A 17,618-nucleotide genomic window follows, 5' to 3' on the forward strand; every position below is an offset into this window, starting at 1 on the left:
GAAAGAGTAAATTATAATGCTTATAAGAGGATACATGAATTTACAAAAAGTCTCAGGGCATCGTTCCTCTCTAAATTGCCCCTTGACTAAATGAAATGCAATGTTATTTCACATCATCCTCTGAAATTTTGTTCTAGGAATTCGTATGATAAATTGTAACAATATGAAATACTTAATCTAAAGAATTCCACTGGGAAATTCATTTTTTCCATTCTCTCTAGCTTTTGACTGTATGTAGTGATTTCAGAAGAGCTTTGTTTGCAAATGACATAAAATAAAATGCATGCTTGAAACACATTTTCATATGAAAGAAGTCGAGAAAGAGCTCATACGTCTATAGAAGTCTGTGTGAAATCCTTGCATAAACTGAAAACCATATCACATATTCAGGTAATTGTCTTAGAAACACCACACTTTTCTTGTAAGAATGAAATAATGTGCTTGAAAATGACTCAGTAAGGGAGGTTTCCATAAAAATCATACTCTGTTAAAAAAAAAAAAAAAGAAGTCTTTAAATATCTATAAAAAGTTGTGAGAAGTAATCATCAAGATATCATTTAGTGCCATCTGTCTAGCTTTCCAATGTCTGATGCACTCTACAGTGGAATGAGCTCAAGTGAATGGCTTATGACTCAAAAATGAGAACATTTTCTTTAGCCCTCGTTTCTTTTTTTTTTTTTTTTATGTTTTCCATTTGTCTATGAAATCATCTTAAATGTTATCAGTTGAATAGCATAATTCAAACAAAACAAAACCAAAAAAAAAAAAAAAAGAGGAAGAAAGAAAAAGAAAAAAAGAGGAAGAAAGAAAAAGAAAAAGAAAAAAAAAAAAAGAAAAGAAGAAAAAAAGGAAATAAGAGAAAGCAAGAAAGCAAGTAAGCAAGCAAGCAAGAAAGAAAGAAAGAAAGAAAAAGAAAGAAAAAGAAGAAGCAGCAGAAGAAAAGGAAACCCACTTCTCTTCATTAGAAGATGTTTATTTTGAAAGTTTTTTTTTTTTTTTCCCACTTCACTAAAAACATTTAGCTCACCAAGATTTACAAATACTGATTGCAAAAATATTCAAAGGTACATATTTTCATTTGGTGTAAATGCATGTGGTGGAGTATCCACACACATTTGGTGTAAATGCATGTGGTGCTCAAAGAATCCACTTCAGTTTTAGGAAAAGGAGAACCTTGGCCATAGCCAGAACATGAAGAGGAAGCAAATTGTAAAGGTCTGATCCCACGCTATTCGTGACCATGTATGATTAGTCTAACTACAAGAGTAGTCCAATAGGATTTTCAGTTGTTTTAGTAAGCACTGAAAACAAAAACTAGAACTGAACAGATATATATATATATTTTGATTTAAAACACAATATTTGATGGAAAATTTTGCTCCAGTTTTATTAGCATATATATATATATATATTTAAGTTTAAAGCCAAAAAGTTTCTATTTCCTTTGTATGAGGGGAGAATGTATGCACGTTTTAACTTCACTTATCTTACCCTATTTTTCATTTTTAATATGATTCCCTTTTTCTGCAAATCATAAAATTAGACAATAACTCAGATGGGAAGAGACCTCAGGACACCTCTAGTCCAGCCTTACGTTCAAAAGACCTGCAGGGATGGAGACTGCACAACCTCTCTGGAAACTTGTTTCACCTCTTGACCACCCTCATGGTGCGAAATTGTTTCTTTTCGTCCATCTTGAACGTCCCATGTTTCCTGCCCACTGTCCCTCATCCTCCTGAGATAAGTTGGGGTCCCCGGTCTCAGCAACCTCCATGTGGATGGGGTGCGTGGCTGTTGGGGCCCTGCACCAAGCCCTACTCCCCTGGCCCTGGTACACAGGGCCACTGCTCCTGCTCTGACCATCCTGGAGACTTCCCTGGAGTTTTCCCACTTTCTCCAAGTCTCTGCTCTACTAGGAGGCCCAACTGGAGCCAGCACTCCAGGTGGGGTCTGTAGGAGCTGGTCCCTTCCCTCAATCCATGGGGTAGCTAACACAAGCCAGGATGCTGCTGACTGGCCCTGCTTCCAGGGCATACTGCTGGCTTTTGTCCTGCTTACTGCCAGCCAGGAACCCAGGGCCCTTTCCACAGACCTTCTCCCCAGCTTCTCAGCCCCCAGCCCATAGCTGGCATTTGTCCTTATTGAATAGAATGATTAGTGGACTCATTCAGTTCTCTACAAATGGCAGCCCTGCCCTTGAACATATCAGTTGGCCCTCCTATCCCCCCTCACTCCACCCCTCACCCCCCCATCCCCGGTTTGTTTTCATCTTCACTGTTGGTAAGTGTGTACTCTAACCCACCTTCATTTTTTTTGACAGAGGTGTTCATCAGAACACCCTTCCTGTTCCCTTTTATTCCTACTGCACTACTTTTGAAGCTGATCCCTTAAGTAAGGAAATAAAGAGGAGTTTCAGCACTTTCAATGGTTATGGGGTTTGGGCTTTTCTTTTTCTTTCAAGTTTTTTTTTCCTTTTTTATTATTTGGAATAAGAAGTGAGAAGTAAAACATATAGTAAAAGAAAAAAAAAAAAAGGAAAAGATAAAAGAAAAAAGAAAAAGAAAATGAAAATCTTGACATGGAAAACACAGGCTCCTTTCCAAAATATTTACTTTGCAAAATACAAACTGACGGGGAAAAAAAAAAAAGCCCAGGAAAGAGAATTTGATATGATTTTAAATCAGACATGGTTTTATTATTATTTCTCCCAAAATAGCTTACATTGCCCCTCTGAAAGCACTTGATTTAAGTGACCTCTTGATTTACTTTTGATAGGAAAATGTTTATAACATTTTTTTTACCAACCATGTGATAAATTTATGAAAGTCTTACCCAGCCAAACAATGGCATATGAATTAATAATAAATACCATCAGCTATCCCTAAGGATAGTCCTGTATTTTCTCCTAATTTATCCTAATTTCTCTTAATTGCAGGTGCATTGTCAAACCTGTAGACACAAATATATATAAAAGTATATATAATCAAATATATATTAATTAAAATGCACTGGATAAGTGGTTAAATCTCTGATTTTATCTTTTTTTTTTTTTTTTTTTTTTTTTTTTTTTTTTAATTTGGATTCACATCTGATGTTCCATGTCTTACATGGAAAGGGAAATTGCTTGACATAAAAGGAAAAGAATTTCCTTCAATTATTCACTAGACCGTTAACACATAGTCGATTAAATTGAGCAAGGAGCCAGCCACATCCAGAATAACTGAGGCCTGAAACTCTCATGCAGTTATGCTGGATCAATGATTGTGATAAAGACAGAAAATTATGGTCCAACTAAAGAAACACCCTTGATATATTTCCCATTGGATGGAAAAAATACTTAACATACTGTACAAATTGGGGATATGGTCCTGTTCTCATTTCCAAAGAATTAGCATGGAATCAAATAAATGAGCCAAGCAAGAATGTTACTGAACCATTTATAACCAGGGAATGTGCAAGCAATTATTTCATGTCAGTGTGACAAGAGAAAATTGCATTTAAATTGTGCTGCCAATAAACATAACATCATTTTTTATTTTTCAGGACTGGTGCCTCAGGGAAGGGCTGTGTGATTCAGAGTGGAAAAGTTTCTGAGCATTTAAAAATGCATTAATCTCGATTATTTGATATATCCCATGAGAGTTCAAACTCAGGAGGATTCTTCATTCCTCCTCTTCCACACTAGTGCTTTACTTTGAGCCTCAAATCCACAGAACAGTTCATGGTTGTGGGGACCCCTGAAGAGCACATGATCTCATTGATCATTAAGAGTAGGGTTTTACATAAGGCATCTATGGCCCTGTCAAGCCAAGTATCAAATATTTCCAGTGAAGGAGATCCCTTCAGTTCTTCAAGCAACCTATTCAAAAATTTAATCTTTGTCACCTTGAGCAATTCTTTTCACGTACCCAGCCTGAATTTCTCCTACAGCAACTTGTGCCCATTGTTGCTTGGCCTGTGCATCCATATTCAGGGAGAATCTCCTTCTCTGTAGCAACTTTTTAGGTATTGAAAGGCTATGATTAGATCCTCCTGAGTATTCTCTTCTCTAGGCTGAACAGTCCCAATGTTCTCAACTTTTCCCCATATGCCGAGTTCTCCAGCCATCTTGGTGGCCCTCTGCTGAACTTTGTCCAATTTTTTTGTATCTGTCAAACTGAGGAAGAAACAAAACTGTGCCTTCTATTTCATGTCTAAATAGAATCATAGAATCATAGAATCATAGAATATCCTGAGTTGGAAGGGACCCTTAAGGATCATCAAGTCCAACTCTTGACACCGCACAGGTCTACCCAAAAGTTCAGACCATGTGACTAAGTGCACGGTCCAATCTCTTCTTAAATTCAGACAGGCTCGGTGCAGTGACCACTTCCCTGGGGAGCCTGTTCCAGTGTGCAACCACCCTCTCTGTGAAGAACCCCCTCCTGACGTCAAGCCTAAATTTCCCCTGCCTCAGCTTAACCCCGTTCCCGCGGGTCCTGTCACTGCTGTTAATGGAGAAAAGGTCTCCTGCCTCTCGACACCCCCTTACGAGGAAGTTGTAGACTGTGATGAGGTCTCCCCTCAGCCTCCTCTTCTCCAGGCTGAACAGGCCCAGTGACCGCAGCCGTTCTTCGTACGTCTTCCCCTCCAGGCCTTTCACCATCTTCGTAGCCCTCCTCTGGACACTCTCCAACAGTTTCATGTCCTTTTTATACTGTGGTGCCCAGAACTGCACACAGTACTCGAGGTGAGGCCGCACCAGCGCTGAGTAGAGCGGGACAATCACCTCCCTTGACCTACTAGCAATGCCGTGCTTGATGCACCCCAGGACACGATTGGCCCTCCTGGCTGCCAGGGCACACTGCTGGCTCATATTCAACTTGCTGTCTACCACGACCCCCAGATCCCTCTCTTCTAGGCTGCTCTCCAGCGTCTCGTCGCCCAGTCTGTACGTGCAGCCAGGGTTTCCCTGTCCCAGGTGCAGGACCCGGCACTTGCTCTTATTGAACTTCATGCGGTTGGTGATCGCCCAGCTCTCCAACCTATCCAGATCCCTCTGCAAGGCCTTTACACCCTCATTCGAGTCCACAACTCCTCCAAGTTTGGTATCATCAGCAAACTTGCTCAAAATACATTCTATTCCTACATCCAGATCGTTTATAAAAATATTGAAAAGTACCGGCCCTAAAATGGAGCCTTGAGGGACCCCACTGGGGACTGCCCGCCAGCCTGACGCAGCCCCATTTACCATAACCCTTTGGGCCTTGCCCGTTAGCCAATTGCTCACCCATCGTATGATGTTTTTATTTAGCTGTATGGTGGACATTTTGTCCAGTAGGATCCTATGGGAAACCGTGTCAAAAGCCTTGCTGAAGTCCAAAAAAATCACATCAGCTGGTTTCCCTTGGTCCACCATACGGGTGATCTTATCATAAAAGAAAATCAGGTTAGTTAGGCAGGACCTACCCTTCACAAACCCATGCTGGCTGGGACCAATGACTGCTTTGTCCCCCAGGTGCACCTCAATAAGTTCGAGAACCAACTTCTCCATGATTTTACCAGGCACTGACGTGAGACTGACAGGCCTGTAATTGCTAGGGTCTTCTTTCTGACCCTTCTTGAAAATCGGCATAACATTTGCCAGCTTCCAGTCTACCGGGACCTCTCCAAATTCTCAGGATCGTTGAAAAATAATTGAGAGAGGTTCCGCGATGACGTCCGCCAGCTCTTTCAGCACCCGGGGATGAATCCCATCCGGACCCATGGACTTGTAGGAATCCAGGTGGAGTAGCAAATCCCGCACATGTTCAGGGTCGGTTGGGAGTTTGTCATCCCCACTGTCCCGGTCCTCCAGCTCAGGGCACCCTGGGTCCCGAAGCCCATCATCGGCATTGAAGACAGAGGCAAAGAAGGCGTTAAGCGTCTCTGCTTTGCCTATGTCATTGTCTGTGAGGAGACCTTCCCTATCAAGGAGCGCCCCTATGTATTCTTTAGTTCTCCTTTTTCCGTTCACATATCTAAAAAAACCCTTTTTATTTTCTCTCACAGACACAGCCAGCTTCAACTCTAGGTGTGCTTTGGCCACACGAACTTTCTCCCTACAAACACGAACAGCATCTCTGTATTCTTTCCATGACACCTGGCCCTCCTTCCAGTAGCGAAACACTCTCTGTTTCCGCCTAATCTCCATTAGAACGTTCCTGGTCAGCCACGCCAGCCTCCTGCCCCGCCTGCCTGACTTGCAATATTTAGGAATTGCCTGATCTTGTGCTTCTAGGAGGCATCGCTTAAAGAATGACCAGCACTGGTGGACATCGAGGCCTTCAAGAGCAGTTTCCCAGGGGACCTTGCTGACTAGTTCCCTGAGCAGCCTGAAGTCCGCTTTCCCCATATCTAGGGATGAGGTTTTGGTGGCACTTTTCCTTCTGTCACCATAAATTTTGAACTCAACCACTTCATGGTCGCTATGACCGAGGCGGCCACCAATCACCACATCTCCCACCAGACCCTCTCTGTTTTCTAGCAACAGGTCTAGGAGGGCACCTTTCCTAGTTGGCTCCGTTAGCACCTGCACCAAGAAGTTATCATCTAGGTGCTTCATGAACCTCCTGGACTTGCTCGTGTCAGCTGTGTGGCACTCCCAGTTAACATCTGGCAAGTTGAAGTCCCCCATAAGGGCAAGGGGAGTTAATCTCGAGGCCTCTCTTAGTTCTGTAAAGAATAATTTATCGGCGCTATCGTCCTGGCCAGGCAGTCTGTAATAGACTCCCACAACGACATCCCCTTTATTCGTTCGTCCCTTGATCCTTACCCAGAGGCTCTCAACTTTGCCATCGCCGACCTGAAGTTCCACACAGTCCAGCCCCTGCTTCACATACATCGCCACCCCACCACCTCGCCTACCCTGCCTGTCCCTCCTGAAGAGCCTGTAACCATCTATCACAACACCCCAGTCACAGGACTCATCCCACCAGGTTTCGCTTATGCCGATGATGTCGTAGTTGCGGGACTGGGCCAGGACTTCTAGCTCATCCATTTTATTCCTCATACTGCGTGCGTTCGTGTAAAAGCACTTCAAGTGCGTCTCCTTACACTCAGCACCTGACCGAAGGACCTCACTGGCACACAGCCCCTCTGATTCTAGCGTACCATCCCTTAGGTCTTCACCGGCATGCCTGGTTTTAGCCCCTTCCCCCTTTGACTCTAGTTTAAAGCCCTATCTATCAGCCCTGCCAACTCCTGACCAAAGATCCTTACCCCTCTCCGAGAGAGGCGCATCCCATCCAGTGCCATCAGGCCCGGTGTAGCATAGACCTTCCCGTGATCAAAGAAACCAAAATTCTGCCGGTCACACCAGTCTCGAAGCCACGAGTTTATGTGAACAGCACGCCTTTCAGCTTCGATCCCCCCTATCGGAAGGACAGAGGCAAACACAACCTGCGCCCCTGATCCTCTAAGTAGTCGCCCCAAATCCCTAAAGTCTCTCTTGATCGCCTTCGGACTTCTCGTTGCTACTTCATCACTACCAGCCTGAAAGACCAGTAGCGGGTATTAGTCAGTGGGCCGTGCCAGGCGCTTGACTTTCTTGGCAAAGTCTCTCACCCGAGCCCCAGGGAGGCAACAGACTTCTCTGCGGGTTGGGTCCGGTCGGCATGTCGGTCCCTCTGTACCTTTCAGGAGGGAGCCCCCCATAACAATAGCCCTTCTTTCTTTTTTGAAGGATGATGTGGCAATGCGACGCGTAGGTCGCCTTGTCTTAGGTGTTTGTTTGTTCAACTGCTGGATATATATTTGCTGATACACACAGCTGAATATGCAGTTTGCCATCCAGAGGGATCTGGACAGACAGGCCTGTGCAAACCTCATTGGTGTTCAACAAGATCAAGTTTCAAGTGCAAGGTTCTGCACCTGGGCCAGGGTAATCCCAAACACAAATACAGTCTGGGTGGAGAATGGATTGAAAGCAGCCCTGAGGAGAAGGACCTTTGTACGTTAGTTGACGAGAAGCTCAACATGAGCCAGCAATGTGCTCTTGCAGCCCAGAAAGCCTACCATATCTTGGGCTGCATCAAAAGTAGTGTGGTCAGCAGGTCAAGGGAGGTGCTTCTCCCTCTTTGCTCTGTTCTTGTGAGCATTTGAGACCTGGAGCACTGTGTTGAGCTCTGAGGCCCCCAGCACAAGAAGGACATGGAAGTATTAGAATGAGTCCAGAGGAAGGCCACAAAGATGATCAAGGGACTGTACTATGCTGCACCTGTACTATGAAGACAGGCTGAGACTGTTGGGGCTGTCAAGCCTGGAGAAGCGAAGGCTCCAGGGAGACCTTATAACTAAAGGGGGCCTATAGAAAAGCCAGGGAGGGACTCTTTATGTAGCGATAGGACAAGGAGTAATGGCTTTAAACTAAAAAAGGGTAGATTCAGATTAGATATAAGGAAGAAATTCCTTAAGGAATAGATGAGTAGAGAGGCCCTGGAACAGGTTGCCCAGAGAAGTTGTGGAGGTGTCCCTGCAGGGGGTTGGAACTAGGTGATCTTTTAGGCCCCTTCCAACACAAACCATTCTGTGATTCAGTTATTCTGGTTCCTTTCCTGAAAACTGACTCAAACATAGTGTTTACTTATACAGCTGCTACAAATTCAAAAATCTTAACTGCTTCTCATTAAACCTTGAAAAACATAAGTCTTTCAAGTTCTCATACACTCTCTTCGTTCCGCTGCTGTCTTCATCAGCTTTCTGCAGGTGTTTCTGGATTTTTTATTTTCTTTGAACATTTTCTCAAAACAATTCTAACACTGTTAAAAGTACACTAAGAAATGTCATTAGGAATGACAAATGCAGGCACTGACAAATTGTTTATACAGTTTTGCTTCTGATTTTGGTTTGTCATAATTTTCTATTCACTCACTGAACTTTAATAACTTTCACTTTTTTAATTGCTTAGTCTATTGCTGCCTCCCTTTATCTGGCCTGTAAGACACATTAAAGATTTTAACAAGGTTTTGCTGACTACAAAATACAAGCATTGGACAAAGACTTTAACAGTAGTACCCATAATAGGCAGAGTTTATTTCTAAAAATTGCAACTTTTCATTATACTAGGCAAGACTTACTACTCCCTTGTTCTCAATTTATCAAAACAACTGAATGTCTAAAAACTTTCTGGATTAATGTGAATAAATAGATGTAGCTAAATACTGTCTTTTCTTTTTTCTTTTTTCTTTTTTTTTTTTTTTTTTTCAGGCAAGTATGTCAAACATTGGAAACTGTTTTGGCTGGATGGGTAGCTGGTGAAACATCATTTTTAGTACAGCAAAATATATAATAGAAATGTGGGACAAACAGAAAAAAAAAAAAAAAGTTTAGAATTACATTTTTTCCTTCCTTTTTATTTTATTTTATTTATTTTTCCTTTTCCTTTACCACCAAAATATTAAGTAAAAGGGACTCTACAATCAAGGATACATTTTACAGAATATCCTATACTACTTGGTTTCAAGACTTCATACTGCTACTGCTGCTGTAGTCACTGCTTTTATTTTAATAGTAGAGAAAGTTATTTCTACAGAAGATTTTCCTTTGTCTGATAAATAAAAAAAAATAAAAAAAAAATACACTACTCCAGAATATATATATAGCTAGTTATCAATAAACATTGTAAGGACATTGTTAGGTTTTCTCATATTGCGTGAATATCATTTTTATCTTTAGAGGGAGAAAGAGGCTTATGTTAGTAGGAAATGAGAGCCATTGTAGGACTTCTGAAGCAGAGAATACTCTCAGTCAATCCAAAAATATTTTTCACAATAAAAGTCATGAAGACAAATCATAGTCTGGAGAGGACAAGTAGTACAACAAACCTTGTGACAAGAAAAGATAAAATCTTCAACCATAATTTCTTTTTCAGTGATCGGACAATCAGAAATTATATTTAAACTAACTTTGTTGGAATGAAATGGTAGAGAAACTGACAGGTTCAAAATGACCAAAATTTTAGTGAATGAGCCCTACTGAAAGGTTTCTTTTTTAAAGAAATATTCACCTTCAGCTAATCATTGATGACAATTCACCAGAATAATTGATATGGTGCCAAGAAGGGGTGTCCCATAAGGATGTATCCCTGAGAAGGTCACATGTTGGTAGAGCTGTCAGGGGTAGGGGACACAGAATCATGCTTACCTGTTGTTCTGCAAAAGCAAAACAATGATTCGATCAAGCATGAAGGAGACAGAAATACAGGGGTGGATTTAAAAGTGGCAAGTTTTAATATTTTAACTTGAAAAATTATTAGAGAAAACAAAAGTGATCCATCCTGTCAAATCTTCTGTAGCACTTTGTGGTGTACTAAGCACCCAATACAACTGTGGAGAAAAAATTGAATGATTTGTAGAACTTGAATGCTATAACTCAGCTATTAGCAGCTTATAGAGACTTACTGATGCTACAAATAATGCTACAACATGGAAAATATCAGAGGGTTGTCAGTCTGTGTGTCACAGGTCTGTCATTTATCTGTCAGACAGAATAATGCAACATTGTTCAGTAGAAACACCTTGGCGTAGTGAGTCAGATTAACCTAGCATGATGCTGTTCCCCTGCTTTCTATACAGGGAAAGGAAAATGCTCAAAAGTAAAGCAAGGAAATAAATGTGCATAATAGTACATAAACCCAAGGGGCTGATAGATTAAGACAGAGCTCTGAGAAAGAAAAAAGTCTACACAGTGGGAAGCCCAGAATGAGCTGTGGCACACATTACCAGACACCTGCCATCCAAACCAGCTGCCATCAAAAGATGCTGCAGCACTAAGCCAGTGATGGGCTCAGTGGCTACATTTAAGCCAGTGAGTAAATCAGGAGTGTGCTGAATGCTGGGGGGGGGGACGGGACGGGACACAGACAGACCTGATCATTCTTACAGTTTAATTTCTAACACACTTCCTAACTAGAAGCGTGTTTGAAGAAAAATCTCTCTGCCAGACACTATCTGGACATGATTCACTGAATAATGTAAACCAGTAGGGGTCAGTGAATAGGATACCAGTTCTCACTAACTAGTGGACAAGAGTGAACTAGGTTTGGCTTCCTTTGCTCTCTCTACAGTCTTCTAACAGTACCCTGGTACCTTAGCACACCACTCCTGCCATAATTTTTGTGTCGTTCTACAAGACACAACTCCACTAAGCTGAAACAGTCCTCACATTGCAGGTAGTTTAGACTGAAAAAGCTACCCTCAAAAATTACTTATATCTTAGGGCCCTGGTACAGCACCTGGGGTCCCATATTAGAGTTGAATGCTATATTTTTGTGGACATGTGTCAGCTTCTGTCACTTGAACTCAGAAACAAAGAATCCATGTGTTTAGTAGCACAACTCCAGCCAATAACTCAGACTCTTACAGCTCTCTGTAAAGGCAAAGCTGGGAATGTAATTATGTTTGAGAATTCTATTTAGGTCATGAACACATTCCTAAACTATAAATCCAGAATATTCTTATGGATGGAATTGCTGAAGAAAATCTACATAAACTCTATTAGTTACAGTGAGCTGGGAAAAGCAAGTCAGCATGTTCCACAAAGGCCTCAGGAGCCAGCTATAGAGTACCATTTTCATACAGGTCTGGAAAAAACAAAGCTCATGCCTTGGAATAGTGCCAGATTAACTACTTACCAACCTAGGCATGCATACAAAGATCCAGCACTTGAAGTTCCAGTACATCAGCTTGATGAAGATCCATCACCTTTACTAGGACTGCAGACTTTCAGTTCAGTTCCTACTCCTGAATAACTCTGAATAGGCTTTGAGGAGAATGAGAAGAAGGCAGAAAGAAAGAAATATATATGGAAAAACACTATAAATTTTAGAGGCGCCACTTTGAGAGAATTCTTTCAAGAGCCTGGGATCTCAGCAGTGGCCAGTGCTCCAATATTCCAACAACGTGGTTAAAAATATTTCCAAAGGAAAGGCACTAAGGCTCTGCAACGTAAGAGCTTTGTATTTGTCAGGGCAGATGTACAAAGGACAGGTGCCTCTTTCTTCCAGCACAGTTAGCAATAGCAGGGGAAAGTGCAAAGTCGGTACTTCCTCTCACTGTTCAAATATTCAAATCCAATCTTTAATGTTTTGTAAGCAGTGGCCCAGGAAGACAGGCTAAGGTGTAAGGTAAAGTCTGAGAAGCCACTTCCTTGACTACACCCAAAATCCTCAGGGTCTATTTTCTTACTGCCCTATATATGTCCAGAAAAATTGGGAACTGTTGCAGTTTAACTCTAGCAGGCAGCTCAGCACCACTGAGCCACTCACTCATTCCCCCCACAGTGGGATGGGACAAGGATCAGAAAAGTAAAAGTGTGAGAACTTGTAGCTTGAGATGAGGATACTTTACTAGGTAAAGTAAAAGCTGTACATGCAAGCAAAGCAAAGCAAGGAACTGATTCACTATTTCCCATTAGCAGGCAGATGTTCAGCCACCTCCAGGAAAGCAGGGCTCATCACATAGAATGGTTTATTGAGAAGATAAACATCAACACTTCAAATGTCCCCTCCTCCTTGTTCTTTCTCCTGGTTTTATTTTTCAGCACAGTGCCATATGGCACAGGCCTTTGGCCAGTCTGGGTCAGCTTTTCTGGCTGTGTCCCCTCCCAGCTTCTCATGCACCCTCAGCCTCCTTGCTGGCAGGATAGCACAAAAAGCAGAAGAGTCTTTGATTCAGTGTAATCACTGTTCATCAGCAACTAAACATTCATATGTTATCAAGACTGTTTTCAACATAAATCCAAAACACAGCACCATACTATACAATGAAGAAAATTATCTCTATTCCAGCCAAAAGCAGTACAGGAAACATGTTCATTTTCATATTGACACAGAAGCCTGGGAAAACAAACTGATTAATTTACTTGAAAAGATGGAATTTTTAACTGCAGAAAAAGATACTCAGAACATTTAGCACTTACTTGATTTATAGCACTTGGAATAATTTAAAAACATACAATAAATAAATAAATAAATAAAATCACAGAAGCCTGACATTATACCTATGTCTTTATACTGCACCTTTGAAATCCCAATACAGAGAAAAGTCAATCATCCATGCAATGCATTCAATGTTCAGGCATTGTATAGCTCCTCTATATTCAGTTCTGAGGAGGAAAGGAAAGGCCTGTGGGGACAGAAACAATCTGTCCTATGCAGTGTTTAAATTTTGGTCTGTATCTCCTTTGCTGTACTGGATAAGTACCATTATGAGGAAAGACAAGGACAAGAGGAAAAAAGTCACGAAGGATACCACAAAGACATAAGATCCATTTCAGTACAGAAACTCAGATTACTTCTGTAACAACATCTCTTGCATAAATACACAAATGACATTACAAAATTATTTTAATAATAAAATATATGTCATAGCCATACTGAAAACTAGATTTCAATTAAGTGAATTGATTTTCCATGCATTATACAATGCCAATTACCTTGTAAATGCCTGTGAAATAAACTAACGTACAATTTGGGAGTTCTGTGTTTCACAGAGTAAGTCACTCAATGTTTATTAAGTTCAAAAACAAGTTTTGGCTTTTAACATTCACATGTACAGAAAAAGCTGAGGAACAGAGGAAGATGTGAGTCCATTTAGAGTCCATTTTAATCTATGGGGCAAGGATTGTCTTCAACTCAAAGACTGTCTTCAATTTCCAAGAATGAGGATACAGGCAACTACAGGCCAGTCAGCCTCACCTCCATCCTTGGAAAGGTGATGGAACATCTCATCATGAAGGTCATCTCCAAGTATGTGGAGGGTAAGAAGGTGATAAGGAGTAGTCATCATGCATTCACCAAGGGGAAATCATTCTTAACCGATCAGATAGCCTACTATGATGAGATGATTAACTGGGTAGATGAGGGGAGAACAGTAAATGTGGTCTACCTTGACTTCAGAAAGGCTTTTGACACTGTCACCCATAACATCCTCATTGACAAGCTCAGGAATTGCAGGCTAGATGTGTGGACGGTGAGGTGAATTGGTAATTGGTTGGATGGCAGAGTTCAGAGGCTTGTACTCAGTGGTGCAGTCTAGTTGGAGAATTGGAGGCCTGTAGCTAGAGGTGTCCCCCAGGGGTCAGTACTGGGTCCAGTGTTGTTCAACCTACTTATCAGTGACCTGGACAATGGAAAAGTGACCCTCAGCAAGTTTGCTGATGACACAAAGCTGGGAGGAGTGGCTAATACCCCAGAGGGCAATGCTGCCATTCAGAGGGACCTTGACTGGCTGGAGGGTTGGGCCGAGAGGAGCCTCATGAAGTTCAACAAAGGCAAGTGCAGGGCCCTGCTCTTAGGGAGGAATAACCCCAAGCCCCAGTACAGGCTGGGGGAGAGAGGGGGGACCTGCTGGAGAGCAGCTCTGCAGAGAGACAGCTGGGAGACCTGGTGGATAGCAGGCTGTTCATGTGTCAGCAGTGTGCCCTTGTGGCCAAGAAGGCCAACAGTATCCTGGGTGCATCCAGAAGAGTATTACCAGCAGGTCAAAGGAGGTGATCCTACCCCTCTACTCAGCCCTGGTGAGGCCGCACCTGGAGTATTGTGTGCACTTCTGGGCTCCCCAGTACCAGAGAGACATGGAGCTACTGGAGCGAGTTCAGAGGAGGGCTACGAAGATGATTAGAGGGCTGGAGTACCTGTTGTATGAGGACAGGCTGAGAGAGCTGGGCCTGTTTAGCCTGGAAAAGAGAAGACTGAGGAGAGACCTCATTAATGCGTATAAATATCTGAGTGGAGGGTGTTGCAAGGATTAAGCCAATCTGTTTTTAATTGTGCCCAGAAAGAGGATGAGAGACAACAGGCATAAACTGAAGCACAGGAGGTTCCAGCTGAATATGAGGGGACATTTCTTTACTGTGAAAGTGACAGCACTGGAAGAGGTTGATCGGAGAGGTTGTGGAGTCTTCTTGTTTGGAGATATTCAAAACTCACCTGGATGCCATCCTGTGCAGTGTGCTCTAGGTGATCCTGCTCAGCAGAGGGGTTGGACTAGATGATCTTCAGGGGTCCCTTCCAACCTTGGCCATTCTGTAATTTCAAATAATAAAAGTTGTTTCACCTTTTGGCAACATAAGATCTTGACAGAACCTGTATTTAAAGAAAACAAATTCCTTGTCTTTTTTTTTTTTTCCTATTAAGAAAATGAAGCAAGAGAAAACTTGACCTACTTATTTCTACATTAACAGTCATGCCGAAAACAGAGCAGAACTTTAAGAATACTATGGCAGTGCCTGTTTTATTTCTCCTTAGCAGCTAAGACATACTGTGTTAAAGTCTTCACTCTGGAAAATGTTATTGAATTGTGCATCTGTCACTACAATTTCAGAGGGAAAAATAAATAAAAACAAACAAAACAAATGAGCAAAATAAACAACTGCAAAACTTCTATTTTTGGTTGTTATTTTACTGTTTCTACACTGGGACATTTATATATCTCCATCCTGCTTCTTCTCTGTAAACAGATATATTTTATTAAATGAGAAAGTACAAGAATATAAGTAGCCTAACTTTGATTTGCCCTTGAAATCATGCTGCTTTAAAGTAAGGAATCTGTGTGTTTCCACTCTGCCCTAAGTAGTTTTAAAAGAGTGGAAGGCGACAGCAGAAGCTGTTACAATAACTCTCTTAGGAACTGCCTTGTTATAGATGGATTCTGCTATTAATGTTTTTGTCAGATTTATTGCTCTCCTGCAATCCATCAGCTAAGGAATGCCGTGGATAAGTGTCCTGAGTTTCATTACAGGAACTATACTAGTAAACTGTTTCTAATCTGGCCAAATGTCTGTGAGTGGGTTTAACTGCTTAATCAAGATATTATGCTGTTAAATACCCCAGCAAGTTTGACTTTTTTCTATTTTTGTTTTCCTTTTCTGAAACACTGTAGGCATTCATCATGCCTGAAAAATAAGGTAACTTCAAAAGGCCAAGGCCACGTCGTAATCACAAATTGAAAATTTATGTTACTACAGATTAAATGTTTCTAAATCATTTGAAGTTGAATAAGAAGCAGTATCTTATAGCATTTTTCCTCCTGCCCCCTAGGACAAAATATTGAATAATAAAAAAAATAAATCATTTAATTAAGGCTAATCTCTAGGGTACTGGATTGTTTCCATTAGTTGGCCACCTCTACTGACTTCTGCTCATTTGGGGAAATTAATTGAAAGCAATTATGTCTTAGAACTGTTTTGTCTGTTGGTTTTAATCAGTCAACTCCTGTGCAGGTCTCCCACCTCCTAATGATAATATTTTATCTTGCAATCAGTGTACAAGACATTCTTTATTATTCTGTTCTTCAAGCTGTGTCTGTTTGTTAACTTTTTGTAAAATTATAGGTCATCTTAGTAGAATAGGAACAGAGTCTACACATTACATTTCTATACTTTATGTAAGTATACTGTGGAGACATAAGCAGAGATGTTATTTGGCTGCATTTAATAATTGTTTTGTTGTTGCTGTTTTTTGTTTTTTTGTATGTTTTTAAGTCACCTTGTGAGTGACTGTTTGTGTCTGTATGCATGTTGAAAGGAAGAGTGAAAGTAGTGCAGTTAACCTCTATATCTCCAGAAAGGACCCAACACAACATTTGCCATAGTATTTTATTTTTTGGAGAGGGGTACTATCTATACTTTCAATCTGGTCCCTGAAAAATGACACAGGTCTTATTTCTAATTTTAGATAGCGTTGGTTATTATTTCTAAATTGCAATTTTTTTCTCCTAATTCGGTAACACCCTCATCAGTGAGGCATTTTAATATATTTATATATAAATGTAGCAACTCCAGTAACTTGGTCCCCAAGGTTCTTGAGAAATAGAATTATTTCCTTGAGGAAGCATTTACACATTTGATCTACATATATAAACTCAACACTCCAAAACAACTTGTAAGTAAATACTTCAAGTTTATATTTGAAAAACTTGTATGCCAAATCTTACCTTGCATTGTAGTATAGCAATTTTTGATTAAAAACAAACAAATAAAACCTTAAAAATATAAGCACAAGATGTCAACAAGATGCTAAAGTGCAGACAGACAGAACAGTATATCTGGCAGCTGAGAACTGTCTCAAATATTTTAACTGTAGTCCCTAAAATTCACTCTTCTTTCATACAATTAACAGAGACCACTATGCTGCAAATAATACCTCAGGTTTAACACAGGAAAAGGATAGATACTCTATTTGAGGCTGCTTTGCTGTAGCCTAGCTGAATATTAATCTAACATATAAATATAAGCTATTATAATATTTCCTTGTTATACACAATTTCCTCCTCAATAAATATCACAGTTTAACCTTTACCTATTTTTTACAGTATATTTAAGTACAGTGCAATATCAGTGCCTTAATCAGGATAATTGCACTGAAGGCATTTGAGTTTAGCTGGAAGTCTGAAGACAAGGGTGTGGAAAAAAAAAAAAAAAAGTTAAAAGTCTAAATGTTTAAACAATTACAATAAAACTAATGATTGAAGTTTTCTCAGTCAACTGTGTAGGTATTTTAGTCATTTATTATTATTATTATGTAAATAGACATATTACATTGTCTGAACACTAGACTATTGGACTTACCTAGTCTTTCAAAATATAGTTTGACACTCACT

The 17,618-nt window shown here is 40.8% G+C and overlaps 1 protein-coding gene across 1 annotated transcript in view; it reads right to left on the minus strand.

Annotated features, from left to right (window-relative positions):
- LOC311434306 (uncharacterized protein) overlaps nucleotides 1-17,618 on the minus strand; it is a gene marked incomplete at its 3' end in the record, with an annotated part of 247,731 nt that overhangs the window by 77,688 nt on the left and 152,425 nt on the right. The window lies entirely within an intron of this gene.

Source organism: Aythya ferina (assembly GCF_964211825.1).
Source record: "Aythya ferina genome assembly, chromosome: 1".
In the NCBI taxonomy this organism is placed as follows: Eukaryota; Metazoa; Chordata; class Aves; order Anseriformes; family Anatidae; genus Aythya; species Aythya ferina.